Source organism: Papaver somniferum, chromosome 1 (genome assembly GCF_003573695.1).
Source record: "Papaver somniferum cultivar HN1 chromosome 1, ASM357369v1, whole genome shotgun sequence".
Lineage (NCBI taxonomy): Eukaryota > Viridiplantae > Streptophyta > Magnoliopsida > Ranunculales > Papaveraceae > Papaver > Papaver somniferum.
In genome coordinates, this window is record NC_039358.1 from 222,390,417 (window position 1) to 222,413,202 (window position 22,786).

The 22,786-nt window shown below is 38.1% G+C and overlaps 6 non-coding genes across 6 annotated transcripts; all 6 read left to right on the plus strand.

The window, feature by feature from the left end:
• Positions 1–20,656: 20,656 nt before the first annotated feature.
• LOC113341334 lies at positions 20,657–20,737 on the plus strand. The gene has a single exon (XR_003355900.1). It is a non-coding gene; the product is annotated as a small nucleolar RNA SNORD36 (small nucleolar RNA).
• A 619-nt stretch (positions 20,738–21,356) lies between these two features.
• On the plus strand, positions 21,357–21,437 carry LOC113341993. The gene has a single exon (XR_003356325.1). It is a non-coding gene; the product is annotated as a small nucleolar RNA R160 (small nucleolar RNA).
• Positions 21,438–21,551: 114 nt separating this feature from the next.
• Positions 21,552–21,634, plus strand: LOC113342386. Its single transcript, XR_003356638.1, has one exon. It is a non-coding gene; the product is annotated as a small nucleolar RNA U31b (small nucleolar RNA).
• Positions 21,635–21,740: 106 nt separating this feature from the next.
• LOC113341867 lies at positions 21,741–21,819 on the plus strand. Its single transcript, XR_003356193.1, has one exon. It is a non-coding gene; the product is annotated as a small nucleolar RNA Z195/SNORD33/SNORD32 family (small nucleolar RNA).
• Positions 21,820–22,333: 514 nt separating this feature from the next.
• LOC113342023 lies at positions 22,334–22,418 on the plus strand. Its single transcript, XR_003356331.1, has one exon. It is a non-coding gene; the product is annotated as a small nucleolar RNA R16 (small nucleolar RNA).
• A 118-nt stretch (positions 22,419–22,536) lies between these two features.
• LOC113342033 lies at positions 22,537–22,625 on the plus strand. Its single transcript, XR_003356346.1, has one exon. It is a non-coding gene; the product is annotated as a small nucleolar RNA R16 (small nucleolar RNA).
• Positions 22,626–22,786: the final 161 nt, after the last annotated feature.

Below are 22,786 nucleotides of genomic sequence, written 5' to 3' on the forward strand. Positions count from 1 at the left end.
ATACAGGTTGACTGCTAAACCAACCTCTGTAAATCCGACTATTATCTAACTAGAGCTTGGCGTGATTGATGTTTGTGTCGGTCTGTATAGACTAGAGTGGCAATCTGACTATCATTGATATTGGATTTTCTGGATTTTTGCAGATGTGTACATAAATCTACATCAGTGTAAATTAAAAAAAATAATAAATTATATAGTCATATGGGTACTCTTTTTGTAGCTATCGGAAAGAGCTTTCCGAATATATAAAGTTTGTGAATTTTGGACAAACGGTTCGAAAGATAAATTGGCTTTAATTTTTTTTAATATTATTTAAAACTGCTGACATCATCATGAGTCACTTTGGACTAAATTGCAAATATTTGGACTAAATTGTAAACCAAGAAGGTTATTTATGTATTTTCGGTAAAACAAATACTAATTTATACCTACTTGAATGGGTTAGGACTAACTAGTATATTTGGATGGGATTTTGGACTAACTAGTATATTTGGATGGGATTTTGGACTATACCGTATTTTTCTCAAAAGGAAAAAGCTAAGGTGAATGGTCACAAGGAAAAACTGAACAGTTGCAACTCTTTACATGCCACGTACATATCCACTTTTTTCACCTATGGACATGAATGTGCTCGAGGAATGGATGGCGCGTCCTCTTTTGATCCATCAACAAGGGATTTGAAGAATACACATGTCATTAATTAAGACGTTAGTTACTTTAACTGCTTAAACCAATTTAATGGTTCATGAACCACCAATAGGGAAAATGCCATTTCTCTCTCAGTCACCTTTTGACAGGGGACTTATGAAGGAACAAGTCCGGGAAGTGTTGTCATACCAAAGACGAAAGTCCAAAAGCTGCCGAATAAAGAAGTTCGCTTACCCTAGCCTCCGACTAGAGGACTTAATAACCGATAGATAATAAAAGGTGTCACCAAGAACGCATCCTACACTAGGTTTATTAGTTCAGAAGCCGCTAAAGAGCATACATTCATTAGTCTCCGACTATGGGACTTGGCACTAAAGGAAACAAGGTGCCTGAGATAAAAGACTCATATCGATAATGGTTGTTGACAAGGTTGAACGCCTTACCAAACATATAGGAGACTTAATTTAGATATCCAAAAATCACCAAGGACATAAACCCACCATACATGGTGTAGTCGGCGGCTTGCACATGCTAGTTGATGTGGTCATTAGGATTGGATGGTTGTACCGGCCTATAATGCCTAACCTAAGGATTACATAGAAGCATGCTTCAGGTTCACTTAGTAACAATTGGTTTGAATGGCCAGGCAGCTTGACAAAGACCGCTGGATTAACTACGTATGTGAACGAGAGTAGTTAAGGGGATACCAATGCGTGTAGTAAGTGCAACAAATTAGTGATCTTAATTTCGCCCAATTAAGAAGTAATTTAATGGAAGTAAAGTTCGTTCCCACAAAGAGCAAGGAATTTTATTTGTTTAAAGTGTCACAAAAAAAAGGATTTGTTTTAGTTTTCTAAACAAAGTGAATAAAAAAACAATTAAAGTTGAGTTGTAAGCAATAAAGATGGATATGATCGAGGAATCTTTCTTTGTTACCATACATTCATTATTCATCTGTTTGTTGTTAATCACAAATTATCACCAACTGTATAATAGCAAATACACTTAGATATCCCCGAAATTCCTTATATCACTGGATAACATGTATGCTTAGTTACCAGATCCTATCCGTCTGAACCACCATGAAGACACTCTCAAGATGTAATTTAGTCGAATGCTTTAGGGTTTGTGAATTTAAGTTTCATCATAATAGTTAAACTAGTACGCTCGGTTCACTTTGCAACATTGTTTTTTCACGCGATTGATCCATAAAATCCTTCTACAGGGTCTCACTTTTTCTACATGTGTAATACATTTTTAAAAAGTTATGGATATCCTAACTCTTATTATCATTAAATTAATTAGAAAATCAATTTAGTTAGTCACATAAACAATTTATCAATCAAGCGAGTAAAAATAAACAATAATCATGTGAAAAACTTTAAAATAGATTCATATAAAAAATCAAATCATGTATAAAATTTAGAATTCATATTCAATAACGTAGGTGCTTAGCTACTCATGGATGTAATAACACCCATGATATACATATAGAAGATTAGAAAAGAAATCGTTACTATAATGGAACCGCTCCGAAACCCTAGCTTTTTCTTCTTGTGATTCATTCCCCTCCCCAAAGCATACAAAATAATATTAAAGATGTCTTTTTAATGTCTTCGGGGTCTCATTATATAATACTCATTCAATCTATGGCATATATAATGCTTCTGGGACCGGGTTTTCCTTGACTTAGAGCGTCCACAGTGGGAGAGTAAACCCAAATATTTGGTCTTTTGAACAGACGTAGTGGAACGTACTATCGATCAAATTTTGATCAACGACTAAAACCCAGAGTATATTTGGTCTGGGACCAAGACTAAACCCAGATATAGTCGAGCGTTGATATACTTCACGCCCCACCACCAGGCGGACATATAGTGCACGTCCCACATCAGGCGTTGGTATAGTCTACGCCCCACACCAGGCGTTGGTATAGTTTACGCTCCACATGGGGCGTACGTAAAGTCTACGCCCCATTTTTTTTTTTTAATTATTTTGTATGGGGCGGGCATTATACCCCCGCCCCATTCTTTGTTTTCAAAATCATTTTAGTGGGGCGGGCTTTATACCTCCGCCCCACTTCTTTCATTTTTTTTTTTTTTAGTGCACGTCCCAATCAGGCGTTGGTATAGTCTACGCCCCCCACCAGGCGAACGTATAATGTACGTCTGACCAAATTTAGTCTTTCCACTGTAGCGTCACACACCATACTAAACCCAAAATTTAATCTTTTTTTCCCTTTTTGGTCTTTGCTTATACTCGCACCACTGCAGTTGCTCTTAGAAGTCCAAATTCGTGAAAAACTCTTTACTTACAGCCAAGAATTATTTTCAAGACCCATCTTTAATTAAATATGAGTTTTAATATGATTTTTCCAGGTCACTTACGTCTTGATAGAGTGGGAAACTTCGTGGCCATAAGTGCTTTTGGATTTCGTTTACTTCATCCACCATTTTGTCCATAACTCCGTCATCCGACACGTCCGATTGACCTTATTATTATTGAGTTGACTTCGTCTCTTCGTCGGCAACTAGATGACGACTTCCAATTCTTCGTATCACTTCACTTCATTATATGCTAGGTTTGATGGCCTAGTTCCAACCGTAAGCAAGTCTGGAATTCTTATTTCAATGCTTCATCTTGTCTATGTATGGGTTGAGAAATAGTTCCTAGCCGTAAATATAGCTCTGACACTTCTTCTGCATACTTGAATTTTTCTATGACTAGTTGAGATGATTTCCCAGCCATAAATCTGAAAGAATTCTCGTTAACTTCCGAGTTCCGCGACTAGCTTTCAATTAGGTCTTAGTCGTAGGTAGATATGAAACCTTTTTTACGACTTGTTCTACAAATAACTCTTGAAACTCTCTTAGTAGTAGGTACTTGTGTATTTTCACTCCAAAAATGTATTTTCCAGATCTAACTTCTCTTTCTCGTGTAGGTATGGATTCTTTTCTCTTTTTGCTTTTTTTCAATACCATTTTTATTGATTACATATGATTCACCTAACAACATAAATAATGTAGAGAACAAGAGTAATAACAAGTAATTTGCAAAAGTTATAGCTAAAACGAGTATGTAATTAACACTGAAAAAATATAAATTAAGCACCTAACAAATAGACAAGCTAATTCCTGACAAGCTGACGGATCATTTTGTGGGAAACCGTGTACTATTTTTTGGAGCAATCCTACATACCTACCTATTTTGAGACTATTACGCATAGAAAAAAGTATGCGAGATCGCACGAGGTTTTGCATCCAATCAAGTTGTCACGAATCATATTAGTTTTGATGTGGTCAATGGAATCCCTTAAGATACCAAGAATCATCCGACCAACAGCGGTGCATCCGCCAAGGCATCATGGATCGTCTGAGAAGTAACCATGCAATCCATCAAGTTGTCACGAATCACCTCAGCAATTAGGGGTGTGCAATGGACGGACGGATGCGGAGTAGGTGTCACCCGCGTCTTCATCAAAGTTGTCGATTTGGAAAATCCAACGTGTCCGGAACAATCACCCTCGGATTTAACATCCGCGGATCAACGGTTTATACGGACCGGATGCAGATTAACCGTGGATTTGGTCAAAAAAAAAAGTAAAACAAAACCTAATTCTACAGAATACCCTAATCTAATCAAGTAATCAACAATCGTCTCGCTCTACGTTCAAGATTGATTTGAGTGAGGAACAAAAATACAGGTTCTACGTAGGCTAGCGTGTATGGATTACAAGTAGAAGTCAAAATAACTAGAAGACGAAACTAAAAAATGTAGAGCAGAGCTAGACGGAGATGAATTTTCATTTAAATAAGAGGATCGAGATCCTCAAATAAAGAAGAGAGAAAAATCATGTTCGTGTGATATATAACCTGACTTGATTGGGGTACCCAAATTAATTGGGGTATATCTAATGAGACAAAATCCAAGACATTTTGAAGTAAAAGAAGCCACCCCTTAACCTTTTATTTTTTAAATGGCTAATATGCCCTTGTTTAATTAACACTAAAACAATCTGATTAGGTTAATTAATTCCGTTTAGTTAGATTAAAATTATGAATTCAAGTTATGAAATTTTGTTTTTGATTGAACTTTTGTGGGAATGATTTTTGATGAACATTTTTTTTGTTGAGAATATCTCTTGTAACGAAAATGAAGCACATAACCGAAACACTTCTAAAAAGGGGATTGCAAATCTGTTGTATGAAATCATACTCAAAATCAAAGAAGAAATCCACACTTTCAATTCCGAAAGTATGAAAGGTCGGCAAGGTCGACTTATGAAGATCATGCCGACCATTTTAGGCCGGCAAGGTCGGCGAATGAAGACAATGCCGACTTATTATGGCCGAAAAGGTATACGAATGAAGAAGGTGTCGGTTGTAATATTTTTTGACACACAGGAGACTGTTATAAATGCGTATGTAGTCGGCATGGTATTGATTTATTACCTTGTCGGCTTTTTTTAGTCGACATTTATTAACTTTCTTACCTCGCCGGCTAGAATTTAGCCGACACTGTAATAATTTTATAACCTTGCCAACTTTGGTTATCCCAAAAAAAAAAATGAATTCTAATAGATCCAATTCACTTTATTCATGCAATTTTGGTTACTACATTGATTGAAACATAAAATACAACTCCTTGTCGACGGAAAAACGAAGGCACTTAGCATGTGCATGAAGCCTTTGAACCCCTGGGCGACCCTAGTGGACGAGTTATAGTCTCGTGAGGGTTTACATAGAGATCTACCCACAAAACCTATACAAAAACTTCTAAAGCCATCAATCTTCCTCCTCCGAAGACGATACAACATCCAAGTAGTCCGGGTTATCCTCCAGGATTCTTTCTTCCAAGAAGTGATAGCTTGCATCGAACGCGAATGCTTCCACCTTTTCCTCCAAGTAGCGCGCTTTCACGACTTCATTATACAAAAACACAAAAACAAACTTACATTTGTTAGTGGTGTTTCATTGGAAGATAAAACAACATGGGTTGCGTAAAAAAAACCACAAAATTACTTACAAATTGTGCAATGGATAAGGTGAAGGGGCTAGTGTTAAAAATCCGAGATTGGAGAGCTAAAAAAGCAAGTATCGCCTTTTCGATGACTAGGTGCCTCTCATGGACTTGTTGAGCACTTCTTGCATTAGGATTCCCAAAATCTTGGCTAAATTTGTTGTGTACCCTTGCCCAAAAGGTTGTGGAATCCACCCTTTCGGAGGATTGACGTCTAAGTCGTTTTTTCGCATACCAAGCTTTGGTGATTGCCAAATCTTCATTAGAATCAAATGAAGCCATTATTATATGTAGAGAGCTATTGGGTGAGTTTGATGGAGTGTATGATGATATGAGATTTGGAGAGTATATGCAAATAGTTGTGTGTTGTTTTGTGGAGATAAATAGTGTATTTATAAGATGGTGTCCAAATTTGGACGCTATAGCATATAAGTACAAGTCAATCAATGCAATTTTACTTGCAAAAATTAGAAATTTGAATCCGCCGGCACGGTTTTTATTTCCCCAGTATGCCGATTAAGTTCGGCCGGCAGGGTCGAAATTTTGTTACCATGCCGACGAAATGATGATTTTAGGCATCAGGAGACAATTTTCTTCTTGTAACCACCGGAAATATATTTGGTCATTTGCATGCCGGCTATAATAAGGCCTACAGGGTAGGAAATTTATAACCATGCAGACTTTGATGATTTTAGGCATCAGGAGAAAATGCAATTTTCTGTTTAACCGCCAGAACGGTATTTGTTCACTACCGTGCCGACCATGATGTGATCAGCAAGGAAAAAAATTTATAACCATGCCGACCTTTGATGATTTTAGGCATCAGGAGAACATGCAATTTTCTTTTTAACCGTCGAAAAGGTATTTGGTTACTAGCGTGCTGGCCATGATGTGGTCGGCAAAGAACATAATTTATAACCATGCCGACCTTTGATGATTTTAGACATCAGGAGAAGGTATTTGCTGCAACACATATCCGTCATGGTCTATAATATAATACCCCGTCGTCTTTGGAACAGCTATCTAGGTTTTGATCTGATTACCCTGTCGACCCTAGTATGCAAATAATTTCTGGTGTCAGGGCCGGCAGTCTGACAGTTCAAAACCTTGTTGGCCCTGATGTGGTCGGCACTGTAACTTAAAAAAGCATGCTGGCATAAGTATTGAAACTTTACATAGCTAAACAAACCATTCATTTAACAACTAGAAATCCAACACTTTTTGTCCAAAATACGAAAACATGTCTCATAAACCTTAAAAAAACATTTGTCTAACCATTAACTTAAACGTTTGTCCACCACAACATAAAGAAGGAAAACATTCATTCACCACCACGACCCCGACCCCGTTTAGGAACACTACCACTACTACTACCTTCACCACCACGACCGCTACGAGTCCTCTTTTTGTCATCATTCATCTTAGCTTGTGCTTCCCTCCTGGATTTTTCTTCCCTTACTTCAGCATCAGCTTGCTTGAACATTTCATAGGCATCCTCATTGTCAACATTGCAAGCATAGTCAATGTGCTTGCTTTGCTCTTCAATCGACAAAGGCTCTCCTCTGTCTTTCGTGCAACACAACACCTTCACAAAGGTCTTCAACTGCTCCTTCTATTTTCAATTAAACAACAAACAATTAATATAATGATTCGATGATGTAATCTTAAAACAGTACGAGCAACTCTAAAATACTTACAAAGAACTTAAAACTTGTTTCTGGGTCTTTCGATGCCATCTTCTTCTTACGAGCCAAATCTTCAGCAGTCGGTTCCCTAATCACAGTAGGACGATCCCAACCCAAGTACCACGTCATGTATATCTCACTAGCTTCATGACGGGTGGTCACCTCGTCCAAAAGACTCACATCGATTTTACGCCCACGTCTATCGTCCCAATGTTCTTGAGTTGGTGTTGGATCGTAAGAGACATTAATAGTTTTTTGGGACGTGGTGCATTCAGCCCTGTTCACAGTAAAGAACGGCTTTTATTCACCGAAATGAGGTTCTTCTTGGACGTAACCCAATTGTCGCATTACTCGATGTGGATCGTACATTGAATATCCACCGAAGCACAACATCAAGGGGTCCATAGTATAATGCAACTTCATCTCTCCTTTGGATTAAACCTTGAGTTCTAGCATCTCGATACGGATCAAATATCACCTCCTCCGAAGTCAATTTGTCGATGGCGATTCGGAGTTTGATAAGATTTTGCGGCATGTCCTTATCCTGACCACCCTTAAAATTGTACCTTTGCCATCTTGGCTTATCAACCGCAACATTCACATCCACTTTGATGTAGGAGTTTCCTTTGAACAAGGAAGTGAAGTGCTCATATATACAAACCTATGCAAAAAAAAGATTTAGTAAGAATCTTATCTTACGAGAATTTTGCAAATATAAATGATTTAGACAATAAAATTACCTGGAAGAGACATGTGTTTCCGTTAACTTGCGCAGTGAGTTCCCTAGAACACTTTGACAACTCATTGTTCAAGAAGGCGACCATCGCAGTACCCCAAGAATACTCATGCATCTTATCTAAGGGATCCAATAGTTGCAAATAACTGGCGTCGACCGAGTTTCCGGAACTGTTGGGGAAGATACATTTGCCCAGGACGTATAGCAAATAACCTGACTCGGTAGCATTGATTCGCACCGGGTTCACCCTTCCTTCCTTATCAAAGATTTTCTTGGTATCAAATAATGTGTCCCTCAACTTCTTGCTTAGACGACCATCCTTCTTCTCAAGTATATACTCCATCTCAATCTGATTCCAACCGAACAATTTCTGGCTCAATTTGTAAATATCCTTGAAAGAAAAATCATCATCGAAGCCCTCACTGACTGCTTTTCCCTCAACTTCGAGGCCTAGAATTTGATGAGCATCATCGGGAGTTATCGCCATCTCAAGGAATGAGAATAACATTGTATCAGTCTCTCCGTAGAACCTCTCACAGAATGCAGATACTGTAAATATATCATGCTCAATATTCGAACTCTCCACCGCAGGCAACAACCCAGAGTTCTTGACAATCACTTTCACCTCCTCACATTCATCCTCAAGATTCCAAGTCTTAGTCACTGATCATGAAGCTTGGCGCCTCATGAGACACACAGCATGCTTGTGATCCTAAATGCCAAAAAAACAAAATGAAAGGAAATACAAACACTTGATGTAAATTTAAGATAGATACACACTTGAATAAAAAACAAAGACGGATTGAGATTACTTACGATAGTATTATGGATCGTACATGCCCATGAGTCTTTGTATCCAAAAAGAACACTTCTACCATCTCTTGGGGTCCCCCTTCACCTATTCTCAGTGTAAGCATCAAGTGAGGGGGAGGCATGTGAGAATTAGCTGGTTTAGTGATCACCCTCTTCTTCTTCCCGGTTTCAGTTGAAGTTGAAGCTTCGGTTTGTTGATCAATAACTAGAGTTTGTTCTCCATCTCATTATTCTTCTTCTTCCACCGCCTCTTCAACAATTTCATCTTCGATATCCTTATCTTTATCTCCATTACCATCATCATCATCATCACCTCCTCCAACATTAGGCATTTCTTAATCACCATCATCATCATCATTGTTACCTCCTCCAGCAGCCGGAGTGCTTTCATCAACATCATCATCATCACCTCTTCTACCAGATGGAATTGATTGGTCTTCATCTGGAGTCTTGTATGAATCACTGGGTTCCGATGGTGGTTCAGAATCATTCGGTACACGGATCTTGAGCGTTCCCGGAAAACGTATGCCCCTCGATGTCTTGAAGTCAAGAGCTTTTCACCAACACGAGGAGATCTTGAAGGAGGACTAAGAGCTTTCAGAGCTTTCTTCTTTGCCTTTTGCAACCTGAACAAGAAAAATTAAGGAAAAAAAATTATAAGTCGGCAGGGTCGACAAATATAACCAACCCGGCGGAACAATGGCCGGCAGGGTGGACTAAAACATATATGCCGACTGAACTATAGCCGACAGGGTAGCATTCAAATAACCTGCCGACTTATAACAAATATGAACACATGAGATACAAAAATTTTCCACATTACAGGTCGACAATGTCCATTACCCAAACATTGCCTTCTAACAAACAGACGGCATGGTTTTATCCAAGTACCATTCCGGTTTTAAAATTCAAGGCATCAGGAACAAATGTTTTCAAAACAAGTTATAACATGCCGGCAGGGTAAAAAATTATAACATGACGTCTTCATTAAACAAAAACTGCCGCCGACAAGGTTGCAGGTTGAAAAACTTGCCGACCCTGTTGAAGCAGTTACAAATATTCAACAGCCGGCAAGATATTCAACCTAAGAGCTTGCCGTCCAAACCCTAACTATGAAAAGCCGGCAAGGTCGTTGGTGTGGTTTTAAAAGAACCTACAACTTAGACCTGCAAGTATACAGGGTCAGTTGTAGTGAGTGTGCAAGCACAGGTCAGTCCACAGGGACTTGGGTGTGTAAAATTGAAGTTGAAACTAAGCTAACTCTCTAACAGTGACAGTGAGCTAAGTGTAACAAGAGCAAGACAGAACTAAACAGTGACATTAAGTGACAGTAGCAGTGAGCCAAAAATAAGCAAAGGCAGTGAAGTGAGAGCTTTGATTTGTTGTATTGAACCACAACTAAACTGGCAGTGAGCTGCTGAGTTTTACACAGCAGTGTAAGGCAAAAGAAAGGAATGCAGGACAATGTGAAACTCAGGCTTCAAATTCATCACCAACCTCCACTAAGCATGCTCTGTGTACACTCCTCTTGTCCTTATGATAGACAAGGGTTTAGAATCATGTCTTCCCTATGTCTAAGGTGTTTCCCCACTAGAAAGACCTAACACAACTAAGGCATATCTCCTAAGTACTAATTTTCTAGCTAAAGCACAATTAGTCTAAAGATCAATGATAATCTGGTTTGATATAAGTTGTAGTTCCACCATCATAGTGTGAACCTAACTACAAGGTGTGCATGACATACTATGTGAGAGAAATATGATGCAGCACTAAGTTTGATCTTTCATGAGCATTATTAACATTCAAAAGAAGTGTCATCAGAATGCAATGCACAACAACAAGTTAGGGTTTCATTGAAACCTAAGCAAAATAACTAAAGCATAATGAACACAGTATTAACTGAATTTGACATTAACAGAGCTGAATTGAAATTGAAACAACACTAACAGTTGAGGTCATGGCTATTCCAGGCCTCTTGGTGGTACACTGGCTAGTCCAGGCATACCCTCCCAACACCCACACACACATTCTATTTATACCCCAAAATTAGGGTTCATACAATTTCCCCCAAATTCCAAAATTCCCAAAATTAGGGTTTATGTAAAATAAACTCACCAATCTTCTGATTTTGTTTTCTCCTCTACTAATTGACGACAACCCATGCCTTGTCTTGCTTCTGCGACTCCATCTCCTGCTCCAATTGTCCTTAATCGACTGTGAGGGGAAACCCTAAGTCTGCCTCTCTCAATTGTATCATCTAGGTATGAAGAAGCTATGATGGAGAAAGAGAGACTAGGGGGTTCAACTGATGGTTTGGTCTGCTGTCGTGGTCGGGTGAAGGTGGTGGTGGTGAAGCTCGAGAAGAAGAAACTGCAGGTGATGGGTTTCTGTCGGGGGAAGAAAACTGCAGAGAAAGAGAGAAGAAGTTCTCGATGGGAGGAAGAAGGGAATGTTTGGTTGGGAAGAAGATATTTATTGCTAGGGTGTGAGGCGGGGACATCGAATGTTGATGCACAACGAAGAGAAAGCGTTGGATGATCACATCTGGATTAACTCGAACGGCACGAAGGGAACAGGCGTGGAGCGACCGTTGGATGTGTGATACATCAAAACTGACGGCTTAAGATGGAGTTAGGTACTATGATGTTAGACAGGAACTTCAGAGTTTGATGCACGATGATGAAGCGACCGTGGGATGAAGTGATGGATCCAATCTGACGGCTGAAAATGGAAGCGATTTTGGGTATTGGGAATGGATTTGGGACTTGGGTATTCCAAGCTGGTATGCATTTAAAGATGTAGAAAATAAGAGCAAAAGAAAGCCTACATTGTTATACCGCAAGTGCACGGTGTCGGTTGTAGTTTGTGCAAGAACGGGTCGAATCCACAGGGACTAGGGTGTGTGATTGAAGATTTCCTAAGCTAATTCTCTAAGCTAAGCAGTGACAGTAAGTGACAGTGGCAGTGAGCCAAAGAAGCAAAGGCAATGAATAACAGTGAGCAATGAGCAGTGAGTTCTCTAAGTAAAACAGTGACAAAGAAGTAAAACACTAAGGTCTTGAATCCATCTTATACCTAGCTAGATAGTAGCAATTCTAGTTCATATTCTTGTCCCTAATGGAAAAAGGGGGAGGTTCATGCCTTCCTTAGTCCAGGGTATGCATTTGGGGGTGTGTAATGAGTTATTTAGCTAAATCACCCCTAGCATTGAGTGTCTGGTTAAGGCACACTCAATCACAGGTAATGTTGCTTACTAAATTCATCACTTGGTGGAAGGTTAATCCCCTAAGTTCTCTAATTCACCCCTAGCATTGAGTGTCTTCTTACAGCACACTCAATCACAGGTGCCTTTGATCACTAAGTTAACTAACTTCCCTAATTAAGTTAAACCTACAAGAGTATTAACTAAGACTTCACCACCTAACAGTGTAATAAGGTTTCATCTAAGACTTAGCATGAGTGTGTAGAACATACTTAACATGAAGATACAGATAAACATGGAATTAAACTAAACATGAGAATAAATTGAAACTGAACATGAACTTAAAATCGGTTTTACACAAAACACTAACAGTTGAGGGCACTGGCTAGTCCAGGCCTCATTGGTGGTGCTCTGGCTAACCCCGGCCTGAACTCAATGTTGTTACAGTTCTTCAATTTATACCCAAAAGAAAAATTAGGGTTACACAAAAAGTAGAAGCAGACAATTTTTTTGGGTTACTCAACTTACCCATGCCCTGAATTTGTCTCCTCTGTCGAACCCATCTCTCTTCTGCTATTGTCTGCTCGATCAACTCCTCGATTTGGGTCTCCTCTTCAACTGTGATGAAAACCTAGTTTCATCTCTCTCTTGATTGTAGCACCTAGGGTGTGTGGGTGCTAAGAACGAGAAAGAGAGGCAACTAGGGAATGGGTTTATGGGGTTTTTGGTGATGGACAGGGTATGGAGATGGTGGCGCAGAGGGTGAAGGGATGGAGTTGCAGACTGTTGTCGGGGGAAGAAGAAAGAAATTTGGGGAAGATAAGATCGATGGGAAGAAGGGAAAGGAGTGTTTGGGTGAAGGGTATAGGTTCCGATGCTAGGGTGTTAGGCGGGTGTATCAAAGGTTGATGCTCAGCGAAGCGAAAGCGTAGGATGAAAAGGTGATGGAATGATCCAACGACGCGATAGAAGCGACCGTTGGATGATGAGATACAACAAAACTGACGGCTTCAGATGGATTTAGGTACTAAAGTGTTTGACGGGAGCTTCGGAGTTTGATGCACAATGATGAGGCGACCGTTGGATGATGAGATGGATCCAATCTGACGGCTCTCATGGAAATGGGTATGGATAATGGAAATGGATTTGGGTAAGGGTTTTGGGCCTTGGGTATGCCAATCCCATATCTTCTTTAAGAACAATTCTTCCTCTTCAATCCCACTTCTCGTTGATCCGGCTCTTGCAAACATCATTCTTCGCTTCCTCCTAGCGAGAGTCTTTGCCGTTTCTTTGCTCTTTTTGCTCCGTGAGTTAACCAGGCTTTATTTAGTACCTAAAAATGCAAAATTAATTAATAAAAATATTTATTCTTGAAAACAATGAAAATACAGAATATGGGATAAAATGTAGAATTAATGCACAAAAGATGAGTTAAATGCCAAGAAAAATATATAGAAATATGCACTTTTTAGCACTCATCAAATACCCCCAAACCTGAATTTTACTTGTCCTCAAGTAAAACAAAACTAAGGAAATCCTACCTATACCACTGTCACTGGTCTCTCGAATGCATTTAGCGTATGCACTAAGCCTTTTAAACCACTAAGTGTCCCTAGTGGACGAGTGAAGTCTCGTGAAGGTTTGCTTAGAACGTACCTACAAATTTCTAGGTCAAAATATAAGCTCAGATTCCGTCAAATGTGACATGTGCAAGTCAGTTTAAGCTCACAACAAAATGGAGATGTCAATCTAGCTATCAAAGGCACAATCCTAGCACTGATAACAAATAAAGACATGTGATAAGAGTGTAAAGTGTATCTACACATGTGTAAAGAAAGATCGGATGTTATGACTACTAATCACCAAAAGATAGTTTCTCAGGCTAAGAACCAAGGTCGAAATCTAGCTAGCTGTCCGGACTTTACGAGAATTGTGAATGAGTTGGAGGTATTTCACAATTACTCGCGTTGTACATCAATGGCATACACCCTTCCTTGCTTATTACAATAAAACACAAAAGATGACTCTTATTTACATTGACTACTCTCTTTTATTTTTGGAACAAGAGAGGATGGAATTGAAAAATACTTGATTTTTTTTTCTGAATATATACATTTTTTTTTCTTTTTTTTTTTTTTGATAAGGAAACACTTTTGATACAAATACAAAAGGAAACAAAAAATTACATGACACTTTGCAAGAGGTAGCCCTTTTTGATGCACCCAGTTGAATTCGATGGTTGTCTTTCTTAATGTAACCTCCACCTTCTATCCCAACCAACCAAAGAACAAGCTAGTCAAGTTTCGTTCAGTATTCTAAAGTGATTGGCAACTAAAACTTCCGATAGAACACCTCAAGGATGAGGCTATACATGTATTGGTAGATCGTGCGCGTGCAAGTTTCTAATCACTATGTGAATTGTGCTAGAATCAGGGTGCCTAAATATCTAGACTAAGACTCCTAAAAATTACATATTTGCACAAGAGTCAACATTTCAAGGTAAATAAGCTCCATTTTTATGTTTTTTTCAATTTTTTATTTTTTATTTTCATTTTTTCATTTTTTTCAAAAAGAAGGAGTTCTTGTTTTCAGTTATGGCATATTATCAAAGTATCTACTTTTCACCCCCAAACTTAAACTAAACATTGTCCTCAATGTTTCAAAATATGAACAAAATTATAATACAACATATGAAGAGGATCATGTTGAGTAGAGAAAAAGGAAAGAGAATACCCGATTTCGGCGAAAGCAATATTAGAACTCCGTTATTCAAGGCAAGAATCCAACATATTTCAGCCGAGATCATATTGGATTAACAAAATATATACAAAAGGAACAAAAGGGTTTTAAGAAATTTTATCTACTGGATTATATACAAAAATTCACCATACACTAACAATCTAAAGAGTTGAGGATCAACCCAAAAGACAAAGTGTAGAGGTTTCAACAGCTTCACACAAATATAACAGAAAAGAAACGCAAGTGAAACTGTGAAACAAAATGAGCTACCCCCAAACCTGGATTTTTCAACGGACAAAATTTTGGAAACAAAATCTCGCAGTTTTGGGGGTTCATCATGTACAAGGTCTAACTCAAAGTGAACTGTGCTAGGGACGGGCAAACATGCTAATTCCAACTGTGGTTCCTCAAATGTATTATACTTAGAAGCAAAATAGTCCAAGAGGACTTGGGAAGCACACAGTTCCAAACCTAGATTAGGGACTCTCAGAAAAGTCGGTTTGACAATATGGGTACAAACCAAATCTAGGTTGGGTGGAAGGCCAACAGATTGTGACTTATGTAGGACGATAGGCACATCATTACTAATCACATCAACATCTCCTAAGTCTTCTACACGTGTCACAACATGCTCACAATCATCAAACAAATTGTCAAGATCACAATCAGAGTCATCAACATCATCAACAAATTTATTCTCATGCATCGAAAAATCAGGAGAAATATCACAATGTGACCTAGGTAGAGAATCAGACACATCAAATATATTTTCATGCATATTAGCATTAGTGTCTACAGAAGATTCAACTATTCCTATGTCATGCTCATCTTCGCAGAATAATTGTACGAATCCCATGTCAATATCAAAATCATATGAATTACAATGAGTATTAGAAAAAACAACATTCATGAAGGTCGAGGGCGAGAAGCCATATGTTATTGAACCAACAGGTTCCACAATATTTTCATGTTCTTCTAACATATCATCATAATCATCATAATCATCATCATGGTAGCATGCGTATTGGTCCTCATTAACAGTGGTGGTGTCATTAGTCGATTCATGTTCCTCTAAATTAGGTTCATATTCAACATCATTTACATGAATGGGACTAGACACTTCATTAGGGACAACATACATTTCCTCATGAATTTCCTCCTTTTGTAGGTGAAGCAAAATCTGATCTAAATATGCATGAATTCGTGATGTAGATCTATCAAAGTTTTGCTTACTGAGTCTTAAAGCTTCTGTGGTGGAGTCTAATTCATGGGAGTACAAAATTCTTCATGTTCAAATTGTGGTGAATGGTACATGCGTGCATGGTCATTAGGGTTTACAAAATATTGATCGCAACCCTCAAAGGATTGATTATGGTCCCAATGACTACCATTCTCACAATTTATGGGCATTTCATACCTTGGATTTTCTCTAGATTGCCTAAAATTATGCCAAATATGACAATTCTCAACAGGGTGGTCTAAACTACCACATGCGGGACATGCATAGATTTCAGGTTGCCTAAGAAAATTAGATGTGACAGATTCCTCATGTGATTGCATTTCTAAAGCTGCGATTCGAGCTTCTAATTGATCGATCAGTGATGATTGTGTGAGTGAGGCACTAGCAAAATGTTCATTTTCACGTTGTGGTGAATGATGCATGTGTGAATAGTTATTAGGGTTCATGTATTGAGGCTCGAGACTTTGAAAATGTCCATAATAATTCCTATAACTATTGACATCATGGTCTATGGGAGGTTCATAACGTGGAGTATGTCCATACGCAAGTTCTCTAAGGGATTTGTTGTATTCCCCAACTGTAGACCAAGATCTAGACATGATTTGGCTCAAAAGCTAAGTAACTATGTTACAAAGCCCAAAATTTGGTTTTTAATGGGTTTGGATTTTTGGGAAAAATTTGGTTTTTATGGGTAACATTTGGTTTTGTCGGGTTTGAAAAAGAAATTTGGTTTTTAATGGGTTTTAGAAAAGAAAATTTGGTTTCAAATGGGAGCAAAAATTTTGGTTTTGATGGGAGCAAATATGGTTTTAGTATTGGGAGCAAGCCCACATTGGTGGGAGAAATTGCTTTGCTAAGGGAAGGTGAACTAAGCCCACAATGTGTATGCAAACTGAAGCCCAATGTAGCTTTTGAAATAGCCTAACTGTTGTTTGTTTGGTCTGAGGCCCAGTTGGGCTTTTAAAAGTTCAGTTTTTCTAATTTAAAACTACAGGCCCAAATCAATCTAACACCACAAGCCCACAAGCAATTAAACAAACAAGCCCACAAGAAATTAATTACAAACCCAACAGAAAAATGGAAAAAATTATTACAAGCCCACAAATAAAAAATGGAAGCCCACAGGTTGGGTTCTCTTAATGGGTTTAGGCTTACTTGCTTAAGCACAGCCCAGTTGCTCAGTTTGGTTGCAAAAGCCCAGTTGGGCTTTGGATCATCCTAAGCTTTTGTCTTTGTTCAGGCCCAGTTGGGCTTGGCTCAACTTGTTAAGCTTGGCAGCAACTTCAGCAGGCCCAGTTGGGCTTGTGATTTTCTCCTCAGCAGCACAGTAGCACCAGCAACAGCAGGGCTACACAACACTCAGCAGCAGCAACATGCAACAGCACAGCAGCAGCAGCAACACAGAAGACAACAGCAGCACCAGAGGCTGGCTGTAGCAGCACCTGTTGTCTAGCTAAAGCACAATTAGTCTAAAGATCAATGATAATCTGGTTTGATATAAGTTGTAGTTCCACCATCATAGTGTGAACCTAACTACAAGGTGTGCATGACATACCATGTGAGAGCGATATGATGCAGCACTAAGTTTGATCTTTCATGAGCATTATTAACATTCAAAAGAAGTGTCATCAGAATGCAATGCACAACAACAAGTTAGGGTTTCATTGAAACCTATGCAAAATAACTAAAGCATAATGAACACAGTATTAACTGAATTTGACATTAACAGAGCTGAATTGAAATTCAAACAACACTAACAGTTGAGGTCCTGGCTATTCCAGGCCTCTTGGTGGTACACTGGCTAGTCCAGGCATATCCTCCCAACACCCACACACACATTCTATTTATACCCTAAAATTAGGGTTCATACAATTTCCCCCAAATTCCCAAATTCCCAAAATTAGGGTTTATGTAAAATAAACTCACCAATCTTCTGATTTTGTTTTCTCCTATGAATTGACGACAACCCATTCCTTGTCTTGCTTCTGCCACTCCAATCCTGCTCCAATTGTCCTTAATCGACTGTGAGGGGAAACCCTAAGTCTGCCTCTCTCAATTGTAGCATCTAGGTATTAAGAAGCTATGATGGATAAAGAGAGACTAGGGGGTTCAACTGATGGTTTGGTCTGCTGTCGTGGTCGGGTGAAGGTGGTGGTGGTAAAGCTCGAGAAGAAGAAACTGCAGGTGATGGGTTTCTGTCGGGGGAAGAAAACTGCAGAGAAAGAGAGAAGAAGTTCTCGATGGGAGGAAGAAGGGAATGTTTGGTTGGGAAGAAGATATTTGTTGCTAGGGTGTGAGGCGGGCACATCGAATGTTGATGAACAGAGAAGAGAAAGCGTTGGATGATCACATCTAGATTAAATCGAACGGCACGAAGGGAACAGGCGTGGAGCGACCGTTGAATGTGTGATACATCAAAACTGACGGCTTAAGATGGAGTTAGGTACTATGATGTTAGACAGGAACTTCAGAGTTTGATGCACGATGATAAAGCGACCGTGGGATGAAGTGATGGATCCAGTCTGACGGCTGAAAATGGAAGCGGTTTTGGGTATTGGGAATGGATTTGGGACTTGGGTATGCCAAGCCCATATCTTCTTTAAGAACAATTCTTCCTATTCAAGCCTATTTCTAATTGATCCGGCTCTTGCAAACATCAATCTTCGCTGCCTTTCTGCGGGAGTCTTTGTCGTTTCTTTGCTCTTTTCGCTCCGTGAGTTAACCAGGCTTTATTTAGTACCTAAAAATGCAAAATTAATTGAGAAAAGTATTTATTCTTGAAAACAACGAAAACACAGAATATGGGATAAAATGGAGCGTTAATGCACGAATGATGAGTTAAATGCCAATAAAAAGGTGCAAATATATACAATATTTGGCACTCATCAGTTGTGGAACAAACACCTTGCCGGCCAAATAACTGCAAATTCAACCATTCGATTTTTCTGACCTAATTTGACATGAAAACATTAAATTGAAGTACTAGAGTGAGTTTAAGTAGGCCCTTACTTTCTTAATCGCACCATTTCTTCGTTTTGAGCGGGTTCAATTTCTTCTTCCGCAACCGTTTTTTTCTTCACTTTTTGTTGAACTAGTTTTGCAATTCTGGGGTTGTATTGATTGGACTTTGTATTAACGTCTTTCATACGACTTGTCCTAGGTCTTAGAGGATCCATTGATGAAGATTAATCGGAGTTTTCGAATCGACGACGTCGAATTAATCGACGAATTTTGATGGTGGTTGTGGAGGAGAAGAAGAAGAGAAAAAGAAGAAAAGAAGAAGATGAAAAGAAAAAACAAAAACTGATTTAGGATATACCCCAATTAATCTGGGTATACCCCAATCAAGCTAGGATATATAAAGTGAACAGAAGTATTTTGAGATAAAAAAACTGACATAAATTTTTATTAAAGCAAAGATGGGAAAGAACAAAGCACTAAACACAAGAAGAAGGGGCGATTAAGAAAATCCATTAGTCTAAGAAATAATGGCGGAAATAAATAGTCATGATTCAAGTTAAAAGCCTAAAAACGTTATTTGTGATATTACACGCATGGAGTGCTAGATAAAAAGAAGGACGGAAGAAACTTACAACAACTACGGTGCAGGTAAATCCGCGGTTTCAAAGTCCAACTGCAATCAAACTGTCAAAAATACGGATTTGAGAATCCCATTCATATCCGGTCCATACATCTTACGGATTGGGTTTCACTCGCAATTTTACGGACAGTTAGGGGTGAAATCCACGATTCCAGACTATTTGCTCACTCCTATCAGCAATGGTTGTGAAAGTTATCATGACACGAACCATCACGCAAAGTCCTCATCGGATTTGATTCGGGCCCAAATTGTGTGCATTACAAGGCCCATTTCAACTGCTAACATCCTCAGAGTCAGACCTAACCTAATCTGAGACCCTATAAAGCAAAAATCTACACCTCCTTATTCATCACTACCTTCTGCTCTCGGTGTTCTCAGCGGTATCTCTGTAAACCCTAGCTATCATTTTCTTTTGTATTTTGCATCAGATTCTATGATTTCAGTTGTTTCTGTAGGATTTATGCTTCTTTTCTCTGTTTGTTGTGTGTTTAATTATAATCGATTGTGTGTGCAAGTCAGCTTCTTGTTTGGATCTTGAAAAAAATCTACGATTCAATCGATTATACCTTTTACAGGAACTTGCAAAAATAAATCAGTATCACTCGCCTATTTTGATTCTCATATGATTCTTTAGGCCCTTTAAATACTGATACATCTCAGTTCAATCATCTCATAAACATAAAATATCTTGATTTGTCATTAAATTTTTAGGGTTTGGTTTTCTGTGGTTGGATTTTAATGTTGCAAACGCACTCTGTCCCAAAACCGGTATAAAATCTGATTTTATTCGAATGTTATGAGGCAATTTCTACGTTTGCTAAACGGAATTTCCTATTCGTGTTTGATTATTCTGTGAGATTTTGTAATCTCATCGATAACATGTTTGGTAAACATACATTCTTAGATTTGATTGCGATTCATAGTTGATAGTGATAGAATTTGGTTTTTTTCTAAGATTTAGGGTTTGATTGATGAGCAGATGATGAAAGAAATATTATTAGTTCTGATTATTATGAAGTTATAAAATATTCGAGCTTTTTAAAACTGATGCTCATTATTTGTTGCTTTACTCTTATGTATTCCTTAATTTAGTCTTTGCAATTTGTTTTTCTCTGATTTTTTTTTGGACACTGAATTTAGATATTCATTAACCAATTGACGGTGGATTAGAGTAGGCAAGAATGTTACGGTAATGCTAATGCTCACATCTGCTTCCTGTGGACTCTCACATTTTGTTTGGTTATTCTAGGCTTAGTCAAGTGTTTAAACTTAATATAGTGTTTGACACGGTTACAAGTCTAGTATATATAAGTGTACTCTCGTTGGAGGGTGAAGTTCATATCCACTGCTATCACCTGTACATATGTACCCTACACTTTTTTATTCTGTCTCTATGCTTTTAGTTATTGCCTGAGGTATCTGATGCTCTGACTAATTATAGCTGAGTGTCTCGTTTTGATCTCAAAAATTGAGAACGATTAAACAGGTCTTGCGACACAGGAGATTCAGAAAATTGTTGTCCACTTGTTACTTAATCCCTGCTTACATAACACTATTCAGTATTCACTAATGTATTTAGTTTTTGTTTGTTATCGCGTGAAGTTTGGTTATGAAGACTATAGTGCTCAAGTCTCCAGACCTTTTGCATCTTCCAATTTTGCCTTTTAAAGCCGAGCAAAATGATGTGATTATGTATCTGAAATTTATGTTGAATCATCTACAAACCTAATGGTCTTCAAAGTTATCTGATTGCTCTTAGTGAAAACATATGTATGCTACAGTGAATTAAATATGGTATTATGATCTTGTTTAGTTGATTTTGATTTGTTTGTATGATCTTGCGATGTTATCCTAATCAATTTTGACTTGAATATGATGATAGGTATTGTCGCCCCAGTCTTACATGCATCAATGATGCTAGATGGTGATTGACTACAATCTTGTCTGATTCAAATTAAACCACTTGTCCTTTTTCTATGAAAGATATTTTACAATTTTTTATATTTTGTCTCACATATTTTTGTTACGCACATAAATTGATGCTGTGTTATGGTTTTGAGAGAAATGAAGATTTGTTACCCATCTATGCTGTATAAGAATGATGACTATTTAACATGCACTACCATCTGATCTCTCTTACAGACAGCTATGTCGATACTTTTCATGTGGCTAATCTTTATTGTTCCTGGATGATTTCCTAATTTAAGATTTCTTACCCAACTGTTATCTCCTCTCCTAGCTGAGTGTGAGCATTGCATTTTTTCCTCTGGAGGAGTTTTCTAGCAGGTTAGAAGAGTTGAGCTTACACATGATATTGGTTTTTTGAGTTAGACAAATTGAATTAAATTTGAAATTTTGTTCTTTTTTCTTATTAGATATTGGTTTTTTGAGTTAGACAAATCAAATTAATTTTGAAATTTTGTTCTTTTTTCTTATTATTAGCTCGAAGGAAGTATTGCATCTGTTTACCTACTTCTAATGTTATATTCATGGCATTTAGAAGATATAACTGATGCATAAATATAGGTTGGCTTACCAGCTCGCTGCAGAAACTATTTCTATTTGCTTCCAGAGTCAAATGGTCCGACTTAAATTTCATTATATTTTCCCATCATATGTTGCCTTGTTTCCTTGTTTTTTGAGATTTGAGAATGGCAAATGATGTAAACACAGTTTTTTGCTTAACCCTGAAATATTATGTGGACTCAAATCTCCGCTTATTACCTGATGCCATTGTTTCATTTTCATGTGTTATGTTTAGCAGAAATCATGATTTTTTTGTTAATTGCATATTATTGATCCCGTTTTTTGATCCCGTTTTTCTAATAATTGTGCTCTTTTAAGATCTTTAGAAAAGGCAAGTGATGAATAATTCTTATCCTACACACTGAATTTCAATTGTGTTGAATACAAACATCTCAAACTTACTTTCTGATGCCTTGAAAGTGAATCAAAGTTTCGGAATTTCAATAGTTTTATGTACTCAACTTTTCATGATTTGTTTTGCTACAAGGGGTTGTCCTATTTCACAGGGGGTTTTAGTGTGTTGTTTGTAATCAACTCTAGTAGCCTTGATTTCTTTAATGATTGTTATTGGAATCTT